General features: G+C 39.5%; 5 non-coding genes across 5 annotated transcripts; all 5 read left to right on the top strand.

Annotated features, from left to right (window-relative positions):
- Positions 1 to 687: 687 nt before the first annotated feature.
- Trnak-cuu (transfer RNA lysine (anticodon CUU)) lies at positions 688 to 760 on the top strand. The gene has a single exon. It is a non-coding gene; the product is annotated as a tRNA-Lys (tRNA).
- A 1,047-nt stretch (positions 761 to 1,807) lies between these two features.
- Trnaq-cug (transfer RNA glutamine (anticodon CUG)) lies at positions 1,808 to 1,879 on the top strand. Its single transcript has one exon. It is a non-coding gene; the product is annotated as a tRNA-Gln (tRNA).
- A 590-nt stretch (positions 1,880 to 2,469) lies between these two features.
- On the top strand, positions 2,470 to 2,541 carry Trnaq-uug (transfer RNA glutamine (anticodon UUG)). The gene has a single exon. It is a non-coding gene; the product is annotated as a tRNA-Gln (tRNA).
- A 6,239-nt stretch (positions 2,542 to 8,780) lies between these two features.
- On the top strand, positions 8,781 to 8,853 carry Trnak-cuu (transfer RNA lysine (anticodon CUU)). The gene has a single exon. It is a non-coding gene; the product is annotated as a tRNA-Lys (tRNA).
- A 1,951-nt stretch (positions 8,854 to 10,804) lies between these two features.
- Positions 10,805 to 10,876, top strand: Trnaq-cug (transfer RNA glutamine (anticodon CUG)). The gene has a single exon. It is a non-coding gene; the product is annotated as a tRNA-Gln (tRNA).
- Positions 10,877 to 20,701: the final 9,825 nt, after the last annotated feature.

Genomic DNA, 20,701 nt, shown 5'->3' with positions numbered 1-20,701 from the left:
ACATCGCATTGGAATAACTTTAAGCAAACCCCACCTAGAACTATAATCTGATTGATTGGTCGGTCGGTGGAATCGTATGCAATGCGAAAATATGCTTCCCGGAAAGTATTTTTTGCCTTCGTTCTCATTACCTCCTCAAAAAAAGTATTTTTGGTTATACTTGTACGCTGATACCTTTCGCGGGCCGCAGCGATACAGCGTGGCGGGCCGCCATTTGGTGACCCCTGTATTAGAAGAACCAAGAAGAAAGCAGAAGTTCGAGATTTGTGGAAGCAATAAAACAGTGCAAACGTTGATGTTGAGATAGCACATGATGATTGCCTTAATGGAGATGATGATGATGATAATGAACATGTATGATTAACGATTATAATAATCATTCGCTATCTCCGCTTGCAGCAGATTGCGCATCAACAATGGTTACTTGACAGGGTTCCATGTGATTTTATGAGCCATACTGCTTCCATGCTGGCTCAAGGCAGATTGGAAGAGGGTGATACGTCACCAGATTATTACCCGATTTATCCTCACTGCGTTATGCAAGGAAAGAACACAATCGGTACCCTTTTTAAAGTCTTTGGTATGACCCGACCTGGAATCAAAACCAGGGCTACCAGCACCAGAGCCAAAGACGATAACCACTGAGCCACGGGTGCTGGTTAACGATTATATTGAGTGTTTAATTGTGCCCGGCTAGCTCAGTCGGTAGAGCGTTGGACTCTTAATCCAACGGTCGTGGGTTCGAGCCCCACGTTGGGCGAATATTTTTATCGTATAGTGAAGCATCAGTTTATTCTAGTATCATTGCACTGTTGTTACTAATTAAAAGTCAAGCTTGCTCGTCTATAACAGCTTTTTTAATTTTAAAAGATTTTTTTAAATCTAAAGCATTACATTGAAATAAATCGCAGGCTTTGTTGTATAATTAGGTAAAAAAATTTAACTAATAAAAATGGATAAAATGGCGTCATAAAGTAGGCGGAGCGTTTAGGTAAAACTAGAAAACTGCATTTTTGCTTTTTGTCTATCGCCGACGTTGTGGCATGCTTTGTAATCCCCAGCTACTTGGAGGTTTGAGTTGGTGGACGGCTTGAAGCCTGCAGCTACTCGGTTGAAATTTCTCCAATGATGCTATAAGCGCTTCAACGTTACTCTGTAGCTAAGACAAAGCCTGTGGATGAGCGGCGTATCGTAGCCTTGTCAACACAGACGAAACCAATTCTTTTATCATCTTTTTCTCTCTGTGAAAGTAAAACGAGAACTGTTCGAAAAAAACTTTTTTACAAGCAGTAAAATGTTAGACCAGGGAAATGATTTACAATCCCTATGGCCCAATAAGCACTTAAGCATAAACATGTTTGGTAAGACAAATCAATCATTACACCAGTCAAAAGTTACAGGAATAGCGTATCAATCAGAATAACGTATCAATCGTATAAATCAGAAGTTAAGGGAAGAAAGAAAATAATCATTTTTGATGCAAAGCAAAACCAGTGAACTTTCCGCAGTAGCCAGCGTGATCTAGTGGGTTAAAGGTGGGGAATACATTTCGATGACGTGGATTGGATTCCCACCCCTGTCATAACACTTTTTTCTTTTGTAGTTATCAAACAAGTTCAAAGTAGGATCAGCTCTCTGGCTAAATGCTAGACAAGTCACATGTGGACTATAGTCACTTAAACATATGTTCTGATTGATTGGTGGTGACTCATGTTGAAGTGGCTACCCCATATGGCCCACTCAATTTTCATTGCACGTTTGTTTACCACTAAATTCCAAACTTGCTTGTATACCCTTGCCTGCATACGGTCTCATGGTGTAACGGTTAGCACTCAGGACTCTGAATCCTGCGATCCGAGTTCAAATCTCGGTGAGACCTTGTTTGTTTGTTGACATTTTATTAAACGTCTGATTTTTTTGACAGTAACGAAAGGCAAGTCGAAACATTGTCTTGCATCAAAATAATTTAGATTTAGATGTCAAATTGATGGATCGTACGGTGTACCTAAACAAGCTTTTGATTTTTCATATAATATATGTGTTCTTTATATTTCAATAACATTTCCTTTTTTGGTTTGAGCTCTTAGTGACGAGGACTAATTTTTTACACCTACAAAATGTTGACTTTTCTCAAACTTCACTGAGAGGCTACTAAAGAGCAGCCAATGTTTGGTTCTCTCATCTATCAAATCACCGTGATACTACACTCACAAGAAGAAAAGAACGCGACTCCCTGTTTAGTGTGAAGCCCGACTACCATGTGGAAGCGCCTGTCGTAGCAAGATATGCTTATTGGACGGTTTCGGTGCCAGAAATACAAAAATAAAGTCTGGTTGCAGTCTTCGACCTACTTTAAACTCATGTTCGCTGGATTACTCGAAATCTATTGTATTTCAACTTTATTGAAAATGAAGTGATAAACCAAGCGATCGAAAGTAATTTTTTGATGTGCCCACGTATAGACACGTCGGTCTCATGGTGTAACGGTTAGCACTCAGGAGTTTGAATCCTGCGATCCGAGTTCAAATCCCGGTGAGACCTTGTTTGTTTGGTGCCATTTATAAATCCCTGTTATTTGACATTTTAAAAGTGACTGATTTTTTTGACAGTAACGAAAGGCAAGTCGAAACATTGTCTTGCATCAAAAAAATTTAGATTTAGATGTCAAATTGGTGGATCGTTACCTAAACAGCTTTTGATTTTTCACATCCTATGTGTTCTTTATACTTCAATAACATTTCCTTTTTTTGGTTTGAGCTCCTAATGGCGAGGACTAATTTTTTACACCTACAGAATGTTGACTTATCTCAAACTTCACTGAGAGGCTACTAAAGAGCAGCCAATGTTTGGTTCTCTCATCTATCAAATCACCGTGATACTACACTCACAAGAAGAAAAGAACGCGACTCCCTATTTAGTGTGAAGCCCGACTACCACGTGGAAGCGTCTGTCGTAGCAAGATATGCCCATTGCTGGACGGTTTCGGTGTCAGAAATACAAAAATAAAGCCTGGTTGCAGTCTTCGACTTACTTTAAGCTCACGTTCGCTGGATTACTCAACATCTATTGTATTTCAACTTTATTGAAAGTAAACTGACAAACCAAGCGATCGAAAGTAATTTTTTGATGTGCCCACGTGTAGACACGTCGGTCTCATGGTGTAACGGTTAGCACTCAGGACTTTGAATCTTGCGATCCGAGTTCAAATTTCGGTGAGACCTATTGTTTAAAACACGTTTTTTTAAATTCAAATATTTTTGGAAATATTGTTTCGTTACCAAAAAGTATGAGGCATACCACAAATTAAAGAAAATAAAGAAGACAATGAAACCCACAAGATTTGAAGAAGGATGAAATTCCAATAAGGAGAACGATTTCGCCATCTCAATAGACCTACCGAATAAAGCTAAAATATCTCGAGTGTCCAGTGGTAGATTTCCAGAAGATTAGCTTCCGGAACGTTAGTTTTTTACTTTCCTAATGCGCTAGGTGTAGTAGAAGAGATTCAGAAATATGCCATAAGACTTTGAAACAACACACTTTACGTACGTAAAACGTTGCTAAAGTTAGTATCATGGTCTATAGATAATATAGCGTTGTTTAATGCAAATATTCGTATTTTAGTGAAACAATAACACAAAAAAATACAAGTTATAGCCTACATTTTTTCAAGACATTTATCGCATTCAAAATCATAAAACCTCTGGCGACTTCGGGTCTCAATTGCTGGGTTACGTCCCAGGATCCAACATAGGCTACTTCACTGATTAAAATTTTCCCACTGGAGGACCGACCATTCGTATAAACTATAAAGAGTAAACTTGAAACAGTAGGCTACATAGTGTGTACAGAAGCACGGTCAGATGTCACATGTCAGTATGAGGTTCATTTACACTTCCAATTCATCGAGCGCGTTTACACTCGCTCGATGAATTGGAAGGGATTTTAGTGACGTTATCACATTTTTAGTGACGTTATCAAACAGGGCTGAAATTCGGTTCATTCGTAGAATGATGGAAATTAACTGGATGGATAAAATCACTAACGAAGAAGTGTGGAGACGCTCTGGGTGCACCCCTGGCGTCCTCACCACAACTATCAAAAAAAGGCAAATGACATTTATCGGGCATGTCTACCGCAAACGCGGAATTGAACACTCGGCAATGATGGGGCGATTTCCTGGTCAGAGACACCAGGGGCGTCCACGTTTGGAAATCTTCAAAAATCTTTCAACATGGACAAACCAAAATTTTGAAAACCTAATTAGAAGTATGGACAATCGAACGTTGTGGAGACTCACGGTGGCCGACGCCTTATTCAGGCATGGCCGATGATGATGATGATGATCAAATTTTTAAGACTCTGGGATCTTCTTTTCGTAGTTACATACCGGTATTCACGAAGTCCCCTCACAGCTTCGCGTTCTTCTAAGCGCAATCTCTTTGCCACTTCAATGATTTAGTTTTCTCCGTGTGTCATTAGGCTACTGCGTCCTCTGGCCAAGTAGTTGAATCAAGTATTTTTCAGCTGTTAATAAATGACAAGTCTGTTGAATTCAACAAGCGATATTGGATGGAATTTCCTAAGTGATGATAGAAGATGCGGGGATTGATTAGCGGGCTATTTCTGCAATTGTTTGCATGCATTTCACACCTTTGAACTCCAAGTTTTCTTCAGCATCCTTGGCAATGTGATAATGTCGTCCGGGTTCGTTCCTACGTGTTTCAAATGGTTTTGCAAGATTATTAATTTTGTTATCTGCATCCCAAATAGTACATGCTCTGTTTTGCAGTTCTAGGCTTACTTCGGATAACTCTTGCAAGGAATCGTACCGTACATCAAAGCCAAGTCCAACAAGACATCCGTGAATGTTATCTTCGACAAGAATCCTTGATATTTCGCACCTTCCCGAGAATCTCTTGTGTCTCTACTACCTCCCTTTTTGAAATGTTCGACAGGTGCTGGAAAATCATTCCAGACGGCGTTAATTGTGCGGAAACTCGAGGCTACCCAAAGTGTGTCCAGCACCCTTCCAATTTTCAACAACTGCATTTCAACAGTTGCTGCACACTCACCCAATTTCCTGCTATTGTTAAGAGAAGCGTTGTAAAGGCGATAGCGCTTGTCCATAAAAGATCGAAATCGATTCACATTAGGCCTACTGACTGATTTTACAACATCACGAACCGATAGTTCCAATCTATGGTATGCACAATACCACACCACAATGTCTGGAAATTCATCACGAAGCCATTTTGCCACACCATTTTTGCGACCTAACATCACAGCCGCGCCATCACATACAAAACCAATCAAACAAAAAGATAAAAATATTGTAGACGTGCATGGCATGTGACATGCCATATGATTTTAGGCAGCTCTTCAGGAAATCAAAGATGCCATTCGCCGTAAGACTGGCGAGCTCAACAAGATCTACAAATACATTCACAGGTTCGCTTCCGTCAAGACTGGTACGAAGATATATCAGAGTGGATACGCGATTTAACGTGGTCGACTCATGAAGAATTATAGATATACTTTTACTAAACAGGGCAAAGCATAATAAGAGCATAAAATATTTGAACTTCCGGAACGCCGTTCCGGACAAGCCAACTTTTCGATCGAGCTTCCGGAGCGGCGCTCCGGACCGTTCCGGCTGAAGTCCGGCCCTGCGGGTGTCTAATAGGTTACATAAAATAGAAGATTCATTGATGCAGTAAAACAAAGATTTGTTCAAATGTAAAGACGTTTTAACAAAAATCCTAGGCTACGAATCCATTTGAAGCTAAACATATACTGTCATCTTATGAAAAGCAGATCAACATGTGGCAGTGAATGTTTATCATGTTCAATAGGGTGGAGTGAAAAAAGAAAATTTTGATTTTTGCTCTGTAATAGCGATTAAAAGTTGTAGTGTGGCTTGACTATTAAGCTTTGAAAATTTCAGCGTTTTAAAATAAAGTTTTCGTCTGCCGCAAGCAAGTTCAAGATTACAAGGGATGTGCTGATTAAATATCACAATTTGCTTCAGATTTTTTTCCGCAACAAAACCATCGCATGTGACGTCATAGAGGATATTTCTTACGATTCAATTAGTCCATTTAAGCAACATAATCGGAAATATGCAATTCTTAAAAAGGGCCTGAAAAAGCCATTGCAGCGGTTTGTATGTCTGTTGCATTTTAATGAATTACCACTGAGACACTTGATGCATTATCTTGATGGAGTTACATCTGGTCCACTCAGTTTTTCTGGCTCCATTGGTAAAAAACTTGAAGACTGTGACAGTTTACCAGTCACAGAGTTTGAGGCTGTTGATATTCAACTGCCTTCAATTGACGTGAGCTTAAGCACAGACCAGCAGTAGCCTACTGTACTTGTATGGCATCTGTAAAGCAATTAGCTCAGGGCGTTGTGATGCCAAGCTTGCCTATTGTAATCCAAGAAAGATGAATCACTCCAGATGGCTGACAACAACCAATCGCATTTTGAAGCTTTATGTTTCACGAAACAATCCCTGTAAAATCTGAGAGCGTTGGTCTTCTTCATCGTGTATCACACGGCCGTAGCCCAGAGCATCACGCAGGCTCTTGCTCTATCGTTGAACTCGGCCAAATCCTGTGCAGAGCACCTTGCTTTTAGGTCAGGGCATTCGAGTAGATGTTGCATCGTTTGCTCCTGTCCGCATTTGCAACTTGTGCTCCCCATGGAATAACCCCAGTGTCTCATCAAGGTTTTACACCTGCCAATACCAGTTCTTAAGCGGTTGAGGCATCGCCAATACTTCCACGGTTCACGTTTTCTGGGAGGAAGGCTCTCCATGGGTGTGAGCTCCATATTGGCCAATGTCGGTCCGGCTGCCAGTCTCTCCTGCCATAGTTGAACCCGCACATTGGCAGCGACATCGTCATGACCTAATGGGACAACTGAAGCAAGGAAACTTTTGGTGGAGTAGCCTACATTGCCAAGTTATACGCTCCAACGTGGTTTGCAGTGAAAACGCAACCTTCCTGTACTACTTACTGTAAAGGAGCTAAACACTTTGTTTCACGTAGTTAAAAAGTCGCGCTGTCTTAGCGCTGAACTAAAAGCAATAGTTGTCCCTGGTATCAACCGAAATGCCTTTTTTGCTCACCAAGAGAACCTATTGCTGTGGATGTTGGTAGATGAACGTCTGTACAACAGAAAATTAGCACTGAGAAGGATACTTTCCAGAAAACAAGGTCATGGAGATTCCATTCGTCTCTTTAAAGTTCCACTCTTGATCTTTGAAGCAAACGAATACTTTGAACTGATTGATTGGCAGCATACAGAGAGATATGAACCACCACTAACTCGAGACATACCGGACAGTCAGTTAATGTCCTTCATTCAAGATGCTGCAGCTCCAGAGCTTGAATTTCCTAGCTATCCGTGTCACACGCAAGCCATGGAAGGGGCCGTGCGCCTCGTTACTGAAGCAGCATCTGCGGTGTGTGGGCAAAAACAACGGGAGGGATTTATTCGAAGTAGACTGCAGTCAAAATTAGAAATGACTGTATTCAATACAAAACGAGAGTTTTTGGCAAATGGAGTGCTTAATGAGATTTAAACTCATGGGAGTCGGCAGAGAGGGGCACTTGTCCCCCTGGATTTGGGTTTTATAAACGTTTCTTTCCTTATGAAAACGATACTTTCAAAAATGTTTCTTACCTTTGGGCGATAATATCTTTTTCATCCAATTTTCTTCGAAGTAAACCAACATTTTTCCAGGACTATTTTTTCGCGCTTTCGAAAACTATCGCTAAGTATGCCTTGGAAATATCTTTAATTGTAACGTTTTCGCTCGTGCCGTCCAAATTTACGTTACATTTCATCAATACACTTAGCTACGTTGCACTCGTTGTAGCTCACAAGATGAAATTTGGCTTAAAAGATGTTTGCCCCCTCCCCCTGCAATATTTCTGCCAACGCCCATGTACTGTATAAGCTGATGATTTAAAAAGCGTTTACAATATTTATATGGGATCAAAAGTAAACAGGCAACCGAAATCTCAATATTGTCATATTAAGAAAAACACTTTTCTACTGTAGTTTGCTTTACCTTCATTGCACATACTTGCTTAAACTGTGGTGATGAACTTGTGAAAGGAACAGAAATTTGAAGAAAATAGCTTAAAATCCGTGTTTTTTCTTATCAGTTGATCATATACATGCAACAAGCGTTCTAAAAGACGTATTTTCCACTGCATTGCAACGATTTATGTGTAATTTACAACTCTGATAGTGTTAGATAGAAGTACCGAAGGTAGAAGTTAGATAAAAGTGACGATCTGCTAATTGTGATGACGTCATAGCTCCAAAATACCAGTGAAAACTTCAATGGACTTGCGGCAGACGTAAACGTTGATCAAAATCAAAAATATTTCAGCATGTGAATACATTTACCACATCACAACTTTTAGTAACTATTACAGATTGATTCTATCAACTTTCATTTTTAACCTATGTTTCACTCCACCCTAATGTTCAAGGCAATAACGTAAAGAAGTTTGTAATGTGACAAGATCATGACTACGTGTAATGATAATAATAATGATATTCAAATAAGCAATTGCTTAACTGGTCGATTATATTAGAAGAACCAAGAAGAGAGCACAGAGCAGAGGTTCGAGATTTGTGGAAGCAATAAAACAGTGTAAAAGTTGATGTTGAGATAGCATATGATGATTGGCTTCATGGAGATGATGATGATGATAATGAACATGTATGATTTACGATTATATTGAGTGTTTAATTGTGCCCGGCTAGCTCAGTCGGTAGAGCGTTGAACTCTTAATCCAACGGTCGTGGGTTCAAGCCTCACGTTGGGAGAATATTTTTGTCGTATAATGAAGCATCAGTTTATTCTAGTATCATTGCACTGTTGTTACTAACTAAAAGTCTGCTAAACACTGCTGTTACTAAAAGTCAAGCTTGCTCGTCAATATTAAAGTGTTTAAATACTTTAAAGATTTTTCAAAATCTAATTCCCTTGCCTTACATTAAAAATAAATTTCAAGCTTTGTTGTATAGTTATGCAAACTTTCTTGAAATAATTAAATTGGATAAAATGGCGTCACAAAGTGGGCGGAGCGTTTAGGTAAACCTAGAAAAATGCATTTTTGTTTCTTGTCTATCGCCGGACGTTGTGGCATGCTTTGTAATCCAGCTAGCCTACTTGGAGGCTTGAGTTGGTGGACGGCTTGAAGCCTGCAGCTATGCAGCGCCAAGACCTGCTCGATCAGGAACTTGGCCAGACCACCGATATGAACGGGAACTTCTCATGTTGAAGTTCCTCCAACGATGTTAAGATCTTCAACGTTGCTCATTAGCTGGGACAGAGCCTGTGGATAAGCGGCGTGTCGTAGCCTTGTCAACACAAACGTAACCAATTTTTTATCATCTTTTTCTGTCTGTGAAATTAAAACGAGAGCTGTTCGAAACAAACATTTTTTTAGAAGCACTGAAATGTTAGCCCAGAGAAATGACTTACAATCCCTATGGCCCGATAAGCATATAAGCATAAACATGTTTGGTAAGACAAATCAGTCATTACACCAATCAAAAGTTACAGGAATAGCGCATCAATCAGAACAACGTATCAATCGTATTAATCAGAAGTTACAGGAAGAGAGAAAATACACAAACATTTCTGATACAAAGCAATTCTGCAGTAGCCAGCGTGGTTTAGTGGGTTAAGGTTTGGGAATACATTTCGATGACGTGGATTTGATTCCCACCCCTGTCATAACTTTTTACTTCTGTAATTACCAAACTACAGTAGAACTCGGTTAATCCGGATTCGGTTAATCCGGATCTTCGCCTAATCCGGATGAAACTGGAAGTACAAATGATTTGTAATCTTTTTCTTGAGAAACGGCTTCGGATTATCCGGATTATTTAATCCGGATCTTCGCCTATTCCGGACAAAAGTTGCGCTTTCTCTATCGCTTTATCCGGATTTTCCCGACAGTTTTGCCATTTTATGCTAAAACGTAACGTGGCTTATAGCGAGAAATTTCTTATCTATTGTTCCGTTAATGTGACGCAATAAATCATTGCGGATTTCTTTATTTCATGAACAGTAATCCCTCCTAACGCAAAATTCCTGCGCAAATGCCCAAACTCGTACTGTCACTTGAAAAGATGTCGGTGGAATTTTCGGCGGTATGTCGGTGATATGTTTCCAATAGAAGACTTTGTTTGATTTTTTGTAAGTTTTCCAAAGAAACTCGTCTTCCGTAACTGTTTTCAACAGTTTTGAGTGACTACAGGTTATTCCGACACGCATGTCTAAAGATATAACTTTTGCCAGTGTGTTCTTGCGTTAAACGCAGAGTCTACAAATACATTCGTTTTACATGCAGACTGCATTTCAAAAGAATTCTATCGCTAATATGGTGATCGCGCGTCTCGGAATTGACAGATGATCACACTAATGCGTTCAATTTCGGTGATTTTTACTGATACCCTTCTATCTAGGTAACGTCAGGCTTGATAGAACCGTCATCGGTTAATCCGGATCTTCGCCTAATCTGGATGGAATCGCCGGTCAAATCGAATCCGGATTAACCGAGTTCTACTGTAGTTCAAAGGAGGATCAACTCTTATGCTGAATGCTAGAGCGATCAAAATTGGACAATAGTCAATTAAACATAGCCTATGTTCTGAATGATTGGCGGTGTCTTACAGGGATTTGTTATGCTGGCTACCCTTTGGCCCACTCAATTTTCATTGCACGTTGTTTTGGGAGTAAAATCCAAGCTTGCTTGTATACGTCGACGGTCTCATGGTGTAACGGTTAGCACTCAGGACTCTGAATCCTGCGATCCGAGTTCAAATCTCGGTGAGACCTTGTTTATTTGGTGTTGTTTGTTGACATTTTATAAAACGACTGACTTTTTGACAGTAACGAAAGACAAGTCGAAACATTGTCTTGCATCAAAAACACTTGGATTTGGACGTCAAATTGGTGGATCGTTACCTAAACAAAGCTTTTATTTTTCACATTCTATATGTTCTTTGAATTTCAATCTTTTTTTGGTTTGATCTCCTGGTGGCGAGGACTAATTTTTTACACCTACAGAATGTTCAAAAGGTTGAAAATTTCAGAAAAATTGCTGACTCATTGTCAGTGGAACATGGATGTTTGTTATATGGATCGAGACTGGTGATTCGCCAAAGTCTACAAAAATCGGTTCTTGAATTATTGCAACATTGCTGTCTATTGGCCCGGCCTGGACACAGACATTCAAGACCAATGCAAACAGTGTTCCAATTGTGCAGAGTTTCAGAATAAACCTTCTAAAATGGACAACCACCCGTGGATGCTGCCAGAAAAGCCGTGGAGCCGGATACACGTGGACCACGCGATACAATTCATGGGAAGAAACTGGCTAGTTATAGCCTAGTTGACGCATATTCTAAATACCCCTGCATTTATCCAACCGGTTCTGTTTCGGCAAATACCATTATGGAACTGCTAGAACACGGCGAGCTATAATAGAGGGCACCATGTGCTAGAAGATGCGTTTACTCATTTTGGATACCCACACAGTCTCGTGACGGATAATGTAGCGACCTTCATGTCAAACGAATTTCAGTAATGCTGTAAAGAAAGAGGAATTGTCCATCTTACTGGAGCACTTTACCACCCTGCTACCAACGGAGCTGCTGAAAGACTTCTTCAAACTTTCAATTAAGTTCTGTGAAAGTCCACTCTTTCACCGGAAGCCGCTCTGCAGGAGTTTTTGATACAGTACCGACGTACGCCTCTACCGTGTGGATACTCTCCCAGTCAACTACTTACTGGACGCCAAATCACAACAAAATTCGACGTCCTGTTGCCATCACCTGCCCATGCTTCACAAAAGAAACAAGTCATAGAAGCTCGCCGATCAGCGAAGGGAGATGGCGATAAGAATAAAAACCCATACACAGAGGATACAAATGTTTACGCCCTAGTGACGTGGGTGGCCAAACACAAAGCAACAAACCGCGCTGGGTTCCGGTTGTTGTTATCAAAGTATTGGGAACCCGCACTGTTAATGTGCGAGTACTTGACAGTGAACACATTTGGCGCAGACACGTGGATCAGCTTCGTCCACGATACGAGAGTGCGGCTGAGTCTTTGGCTGGCACCGGTTTGGGTCATGAGGTTAAAGGTGGTATGAATAGTACCCAAAGATCGATTCGGCCTAAAAGAGCCATCAACCCAGGGTGCCATATGATATGTAGAATCATTTTACATCTTCATTCTTGTTTATGTATACCTTCCTGGCACGTGCATTTTACGACATTGATTTATGTGCTTTCATAATTTGCGTGGGAGGTGTTATGGTGTTTTACGAAACGTAATTGGAAACTCTGCTCGTTCTCACGAGGAGACCATTGTTTAAGTTCGTACTTTTTCATTTGGTTTAAAAAAGGAATAGAAGACATCCAAAAATGGTCATCTTTGTTTACAGTTCCGAACTGAAAAGCTTAGTCTAGCTTCATTCATTTGTTGTAAAAACACAACATACACAAACGTAGCTTTCATTTTTCACATTCTTTATGTTTTTAACATTTCAATTACATATTTGTTTAGCTTGCGCTTCTTGTGCAGAAGACTTATATTTTTGCACCTACAGAATGTTCTTATCTCAAAGTTTACTAAAGAGCAGCCAAACTTGTGTGATTGCATGTTTCATTGCTGATCCAAGCTTGCTCGTCGATGTCCGCATTTAATATTAGGTTATCAAAAGCTTTTTTAGATCTAAACCCAATGTAGATTTCGCTTTTTATAGTGCAGTTGCAAACTTGCGCAAAAATGAAATTGTGTAAAATGACATCACAGAGTGGGCGGAGCATTGAGATCAAACAAGAAAAATGCTTTTTTTCTTCCACTTGATTGCTGGGCGTTGTGGCGTGCGCTTGTAATCCAGTTACTTGGAGGCTTGAGTTGGTGGACGGCTTGATCATTGCACCACTTAGACTTGTAGAACGGTCACTTGGCTCGACCGCCGCAATGTAGCAGAATGTTCCCACATTCCGCGTTGATCAGTTCCATGTGTTTCACTATATGTTCCCCATCGACCAGTTTCATACGTTCCATGTTGATTAGTTTCAAATTGCTACCTCATTACCAAATGTTCCCGCCACATTGTTCCAGCGTTGATCGGTTCCAAAGTTTCACGTTGTTCCATGGTTGAAGTTTCCACGTTGATCAATAGCGGGATAGTGCCTGTGACTAACCGGTGTGTCGTAGCCTTGTCGACACAGCCGAACCCAATTCTTTTATCACATTTTTCAATCAATGAAGGTAAAACGAGGACTGTTCGAAACAATTTGTTTTTTAGAAAAACTGGAGCACTATCCCAGAGAAATGGCCTACAATGCTTATGGCTCACTGAATTTTCATAGCAATTTTGTTGCTGACTAAAATCCAAGCTTGCTTCTCTCCGTCTATAGTCTCATCATGTAACTGTTAGCACCCAGGACTCTGAATCTCACGATCTGAGTTCAAATCTTGATGAGACCTGATTTGAAAATATTTGTTTTTGTGCCATATAACGTAATTATTCATGAAACGCTTTTTGTTGACATTTTGGCGGGACGTATGAGCTTGTCCATTGCCCCTGCAGCTATGCCGTCCGGGTGAAGGCTCTTTTTAACAAGTTTCATTTCGCGTCCGCTTCGGCGCAGACGTTACTTACCGGACGTGGCACGGAGAGCCACTTGTCTTCCAACCCCTTCACTTGTCATTCCTTGCTATTTAAGTGAACCTTCCACTTTTGCTATAGCATGGCGGCGGGATTCAAGACGATGGTCCCCATCACTTCGCCTGTCCTGTCGAAGTGGGACTTTACACGTTTTTTTGCTCGTCCGCGATAGTCCCAGTTAAGGAGGAACGCAGCGGCGAGCCCCAGGACCAGATTTACTGCAAAAGTAACAAAAAAAATTTGTCGTGGTGGTTGCTGTTAAAAGGAGTGGTGCGCCGTCCAGCGGAGAATGAAGATGGCGCCATAAAATTAGGTGTCTTGAAGTTACTCGGTCGTTCAAGTGGAGAAGGTGGAGAACTCAGTCTACGAACAGGATGCGGCGGTTCGACGTTGATGTAAAAGTAGCCTCGTGAAGTGGTAGTCGTCGTCAAAGAAGCATCCAGTGAAGAATACTATAGTTGACAGTGAAATAATTCAATGTAAATCCGCGATGAAACCAATGTAAATCCAAGTAGTCCAACAGTTCAAACAGCTCGACGTTGGGGTCTCCAAAAATATGTAGCGGACGTGGGATAGTGCATGATGACACGCCGCTTGTGCAAAGCTGTCGTTAGGACAACACCTCTGGGCACGATGGTGGCGAGAGTTGATCAGGACACGATGGTCTTCAGCGTTACATTTATCCTAAATCCAGGTATGGAAACGAAGGTGTAACACAGCAAGGATATCGGAATCCAAAAACTAGAGCATTGAACAGAAAACACCAGAAATATAGGCTAACAGCCCGGAAACCAGAGACTAATAATAACAACACGATGCTGGTTTGGTTGGTTTAAAATCTTTATCTTAAATCTTATTCTTTAAAATCGCCCTTGCAAGTGTTAATTGTAATTGTAGGACTACTATCACAAAAAAACATTTTATTTTTTCTATCTCTCTTCCAGGTTTGGTGGCTGTGCAATTTTAAGATAGTGGTAGTTTAAACTTTTGGGTTTTGCCATCTCTCTCTTTTGTTGGTTTCAAATTCGTATGTTTACTTTGCCATTCTGCACGTGTTTGCGCCAGCAGCAAAAAATAAAGTTGAATCCTCGGACTGACAAAGCCTTGATAGGTTATTCATGGACTTCTAAATAGTAGCATCTGGACTGGACACTCAGCGGTCAACATGAGGCCAAACAGTTGGTACAACAGTTGGCCAACAGTGGGCCAACAGGGTTAGTTACTTGGCTGTTGGCCAACTGTTGTACCAACTGTTTGGCCTCATGTTGCCCGCTGAGTGTCCAGTCCAGATGCTACTATTTAGAAGTCCATGGGCTATTGCTGGTAGTTTTGCATACTTGTACTACAAGTATGCGAAACTTTGATTGATTGAATCTTTATCCTCCAACTGACAAAGCCTTGATTGGTTATTCCTGGTAGTTTCGCATAGAAGCTCTTGACGCGGGGCCGGTTACCAAGATTGACAGAGTGAAGTTTCCCGATTGTTGAAGTGTTATTGCCGGGGAATTATTCCATCCATTAAGTGCCGCTGAATGGACACCAGTCCTGAAATACGTTGCTTAAGCGCACAACCAGAGAGTCGAATCAGTCCGGCGTGATTTTGAGCCGGGCTCGTAACCACTGAGCTAACGGGGCGGACGATGCTGTACTACATTACTAAAATCTGAAGTAACTTCAGTTTCCTGTGAGCTTTCTCTGACGTCACCCAATTTTGTAATGTTGGTCACAGCGGTAAACCATAATCTCTTCGTGGGAAAATTGTAACATAAGATTCCCGAATCCGTTCGTCTGTATGTATCGACCGAAAAAGAAACACTCCTTGAAACGTCTATTCAATAAGTGTATTCCTGTAAAATTAGCCCGCGGCTATCGAAATCGAGATGCAACGCCGTACACCTCTAAAAACTGTCACTACGATACAGATTACTTGGATAAAAGACGGAACTTTTGTCCAGCTAGCAAGCACTAAGCCAACAGTTAAATGTGCGGCCAACTTTCAAACAATCATTTTACGAATGACCAGAATAGATAGCAATATCTCAAACTCACATATGCAGTACTGTGACGCAATAATGAAAGACAATTATGAAGTCATTCAAACAGGTGTTTAAAGCTGATGTAATATTTCCTGTTTAAACAGGTTTCAAACTGAAACAGGCCCAAACAGGTCCAAACAGGTTTGATACAAGTCTTATGAACGATGGTGCAATTTTGGCACATTTTCTAGCAACTTTCATGACGTAATATTCAGTAGACTTGAACGGTTTTTTATATGACGTTTGATTAGGTGAACCATTGTCTGGAACAAATGTATGGCGTCACAATGTAAGGAGACTGCAAAACTACGTGTGACGCGATTGCCAGAGTACGATTAAGCATTCTTAAAAATCCTAGTGTTTTAAATTCCATTGCGAGACGCGAGAGTGCGCTTTACGTCTACGGTGTTGCACAGACAGGGATATCTAGAGAAGGGGATATGAAGGCTTTTATTACGTCTGACAATAGAAGGGCTTCTATTTATCTTAAATAATCTCTGTTTATGGTAATATGACAATTGGCACATACAGTAATTTAATAAACTTTGTTGTGACAACCTGCATTGCACTATTACAACCAGGTATGGATATTCAACGAATGCTCATAATCACTTGTTATAGGCTACAACTACCGTATACTTGCTTTACACCTAGCCAACTGCAAAGGTTTTGTCAAAAAAAAAAGCTAACTCGTAACCTTTCAACTGTCTTTTCAAGCAAGTATTTTTTAAATATGTTCCACATAACATATTGCTAACTGTCTTGTGTAGCTGAGTGTACCAGCTGCACTACAAAACTTTCTGCAATTTTAAAAAGAACCGCATGTTTAACGCGGTACCAACTACCGCCCTTCTAGTGTCATGAGTATCAGCAATCGCTCTGAGCCTTCGTATCCCCTTCTTTAGATAGGCTATCCCTGTGCACAGATCACATAGATTCCAGAACTCTAAAGCGAAACAAAATTGGGTGACGTCAGAGAAAGCACACGGGAGCGACATGACCATCAAGATATCAAGTAAAACCAGCATCTTCGCTTCGTGTAAGATAACCACATCAAAAATCAACCCCAGGCTCTCGGAAACCTTGTAACGTTTTTGCTTTGTGGTTTAAGAACGGGAGGATTATAATCTCGTTCCATTTTGGTTTTAATAGTTGGATCCGTCCACATATCTAAAAGTAATGTTTCTCTGCATAAATTGAAAGCCTGTGAAGAAGGCTGCGAGATTGTGAGCTTACAACAAAACTACCATAGAAAATGTGAATTTCTTTTTCAACAAAAAAACAAGTCCCTGAACAAGAGGTTTACAAAGTGTTTTGTGAAAAGCGAAGTTCAAGCACAAAATGTTGGTTTATTTGTTTTTGTTGGTGTAGAGTTATCTTTATTACCACTACTTTCACTATGGCATAAAAAATGAGAAATATCACAAGCTAGCCTTGCTTACATCTGTTTAATTTCAACAAAAAATTAAGGTAGTGGTTAACAGAGCCAGCGAAACTGATATTTTCATTAAGCACGGTAAGCGTAACCAATATTTTCTAATTCAAAGGCAAACAAAGTCGGCCTGCTTTTTAGAGGTCGATATTTTCCTGGCCACACTGCGCACTTGCAATAAATTTACAACAAAAGCAGACACCAACTACACTTGATTTACAACTGAGGCAAGAAGCGGCAATTTTATTAAAACCTGACCAAATTAAAGTGAAGAATTGGTTGAAATTTTAGGGTGAACTTAATTTGGGAAGTACTGTCACAAAAGAAAGTTTTTGAATGAAACAATAATGTTTTGTCAAACTTTCACAAACCAAAGGTCGAACGCAATATGTTATGATACTTGCACCTAAAAATAAGCTCTTCAATAAATTGTGCTACTACCCACATTCAAATCGTTTGTCAAACGCAACAAAGTTTTGGTCCGTAGCTTAAAAGTTTCCCAAACTCTGTCTCAAACTAATAATATTTTTGAAAATTTGACCTTTCGAGCTGTTCCTTCTCTTGTTTTTTCAATTTTTGTTTCCCCATGTTACAGTAGGCCTAATTGATGTCTTAATTAGGCTACTTGATCCATTAACTGCAACAGACCACATTTTGTTTTCAAAGCTGCATATGTTTAATTGCGTAGCATTTTAACCTAATGCATCTGTTTTAATACCACCGTTTTAAACTGAAATTAAATGATTAAAGTTTGTCTGAATAAAAAGTAGTAGGCCTACATCAATTACAGATAGGCTAATATTCACCAATCATCTTATATGTTATTGCGCTCAATTGTGTCTTTGTTTTTTTCTACAAGTCGTGCGGTCACGCAGAACCGGTTTCCTTAATTTTTTATCTTTCGGGGGGGTCTTCTGTGACATCACAATTCATTTTTTTAACTTGCCTATGGAAGACTCAAAGTAAAAAGTTCAGGAAACTTGTAATTTTTTTTTTTTTTTTTTTTTTTAATTTCTTTTCAATTTTTTTTTTAATTGTTGGCGCAAACACGTAGTGAACGGCAAACTAACAAAAGGGAAACTGGAAAAATAAGTAAAACGTAATTTACCGATGCTTGACATTTGTCACATTAAGAACAGGGAAGCAGCTGACTCGATGACTGATATAGTCTTTCGCTGCTTCCTGTCTGTTGTGGTACCTAGATGGCTATGGTGCTATTCTATTCATGTTGTGTATAATTGTACCGTGCTATTGTTGCAACAGACAAAATAAAAGTTTTCTCTCTCTCTCAAACCACAGCGAAAGCGCTGGGTTTTGCACAGGGTTGGAAAAAATCATGATTGTTTTAAAAAAATCGGATTTTTTTGATTTAAATTGGATTTTTTTGATTTAACTCAGATTTTTTTGATTTTTTTTATATAACAAAGCGTCGAGTCTACTTGGGGGAAGAGATCATTTTAGTAAGATAGCAGAATTATTTTTAACCCCTTGATTCATTAAAAGGCTTTGCTTTGCAAGTGTTTAATCATTTGTATTATCATATTGTAGGCTAGCCTGTCTAGTGTCTATTGCACATATTTTTTAGTAGGTGTGATATGTTGCTTTATACTAAATCATAATGTGCAATTGTGCATATCGAGATTGAGGTACGTCCATAGCCGTACGAGCCAGGGGAGCAGGGGGGGCAGCTGCCCCCCCTGTTGTTTCAAAACGTCGCGAATTCGGGCAAAATCTTGCAATTATTAGGGCAAAAGTTGCTATATGAAAAGCGACAAAATTGCATGAATTAAGCAAAACTATAAATTAATATCTTTTACCTATCAAACTAAGTACAGCCTCTTATTTGCACAAATGTGCTGATTGAAATGTGCCGCAAAATTTTCATTTGGCACACCCGTATTGATGTATTGTATTGCATGGTGATCAAACTGTAGTACGAAATGCATTTAACCAACTGCATCATGCCAATTTGGGAAGCCACCAAAATATGTCTCCAATAGCCTACTTTTGTGAAACTGCCTAAATCAAAACACAAAATTTGCTATATAGCTAATTTTATTAATTTTCACAAATGCATCGTGTTGATTTGGGCAGCTGAAAACATGAAATTATCTGATGAAACTGATTAGGCTAGTCTGTTTATGCAACTGCCCAAATTAGCGTGAGGAAGTTTTCCCAAAATGAACAAATTTATTAATTTTTCCCATATACACAACTGTATCGTTTAGATTTGGGCAATAAAAAATATGAAATTATCTGATCATAGTCTATTTATAAAACTGCCCAAATTGGCATGATGCAGTTGCCTCGGCATCAAAATTTACAAAGTGTTTAATTTTTTTCATGATGTCCATAAATGCATCACCTTGATTTGGGCAACTACAAAATATGAATTTATATAAATATATATGAAGAGGGCAGAAAGCTTTGCCGAAAACGTTCGAAATTATGTATCTATTTCATTTCTGTATTAATTTTGAATTATGCAATTCAATGTTATTAAGTTGTTATCGATTGTCTGTCTATGGTTTATATAAATCTGGTGAATACTTTTATAAAACAATTCGGGTGGAGAGGTTACAGTACTTTTTCAACCATAAATAGACATAGCTAAGCAACACCACAATATTTAACAAAAAATGTTATACCTGTTAAAAGTAATGTTAAGGTGTTGCTTAGCTTTGGTTACTTTTATAAAAGGTTTTGCTACTATTCGGCGAGAGCCTTTTTCGGCGAGTTCCCTATTCGGCGATTTTTTGAAAATCCAACCACGCCTTCTGCAAATCCGACGATTGAACATTATTCAATATTCAGACATTGAATCAATGTAAATACAAACTGTTAGGCTAATTGGGTTCTTTGAATCCCATGTCACCGTATGTATGCAAACTTAGAATATATTAGTTATTTTTGTCATCAAATTACCTAGCCTAACTATATTTTTAGAAGTAGTGCTGCCAGACCTTTTTATTTTTTGCACTAAAATTTGTATTATTAAAACTACTTTAACTGATTGAACAAAGTTTATTTGAACAGAAGTAGTATGTCTGTGTTTTATTACATTAAATTATAATTTCTCTATTGTTATGTACTTTTTCTGAATCCGCATGGTCACCCTGAGCCGGTTTCCTGCAATGTTTATTTTTCTGAGTCTTTTATGACATCACACATGAATATTTAAGTCGGGTTGTTTTTTCTTTGTGGTGTGTAAATCAATATTTGTTACTCCTACCTACCATGCCAAAGTGCAGAAGCATAGAGCAATGCACAAGCAAGGTATTTTCAAAGATAAATTCAGTTGTTCTGTCTTGATTATTTGGTAAGAAATTCTAGCTAGCTGGTGATCAGTGGCGTAGCCAAAGGGGGGCTTTTGGGGGTTGCAACCCCCCCTTTGGTACGCGTGTGACATCACGAAATTGAGAATGATGCTTTCAGTCTATGCCTCTAAAACAAAGTTTGCCTAATTTTAAATAAAACATGCAGAGAGCGAGTTTTGCCATTACCAAACA

This window comes from Aplidium turbinatum, chromosome 9, assembly GCF_918807975.1.
Source record: "Aplidium turbinatum chromosome 9, kaAplTurb1.1, whole genome shotgun sequence".
Classification (NCBI taxonomy): domain Eukaryota; kingdom Metazoa; phylum Chordata; class Ascidiacea; order Aplousobranchia; family Polyclinidae; genus Aplidium; species Aplidium turbinatum.
The sequence above is the reverse complement of the archived record's forward strand: the minus strand, read 5'-3'. Positions and strand labels throughout refer to the sequence as shown.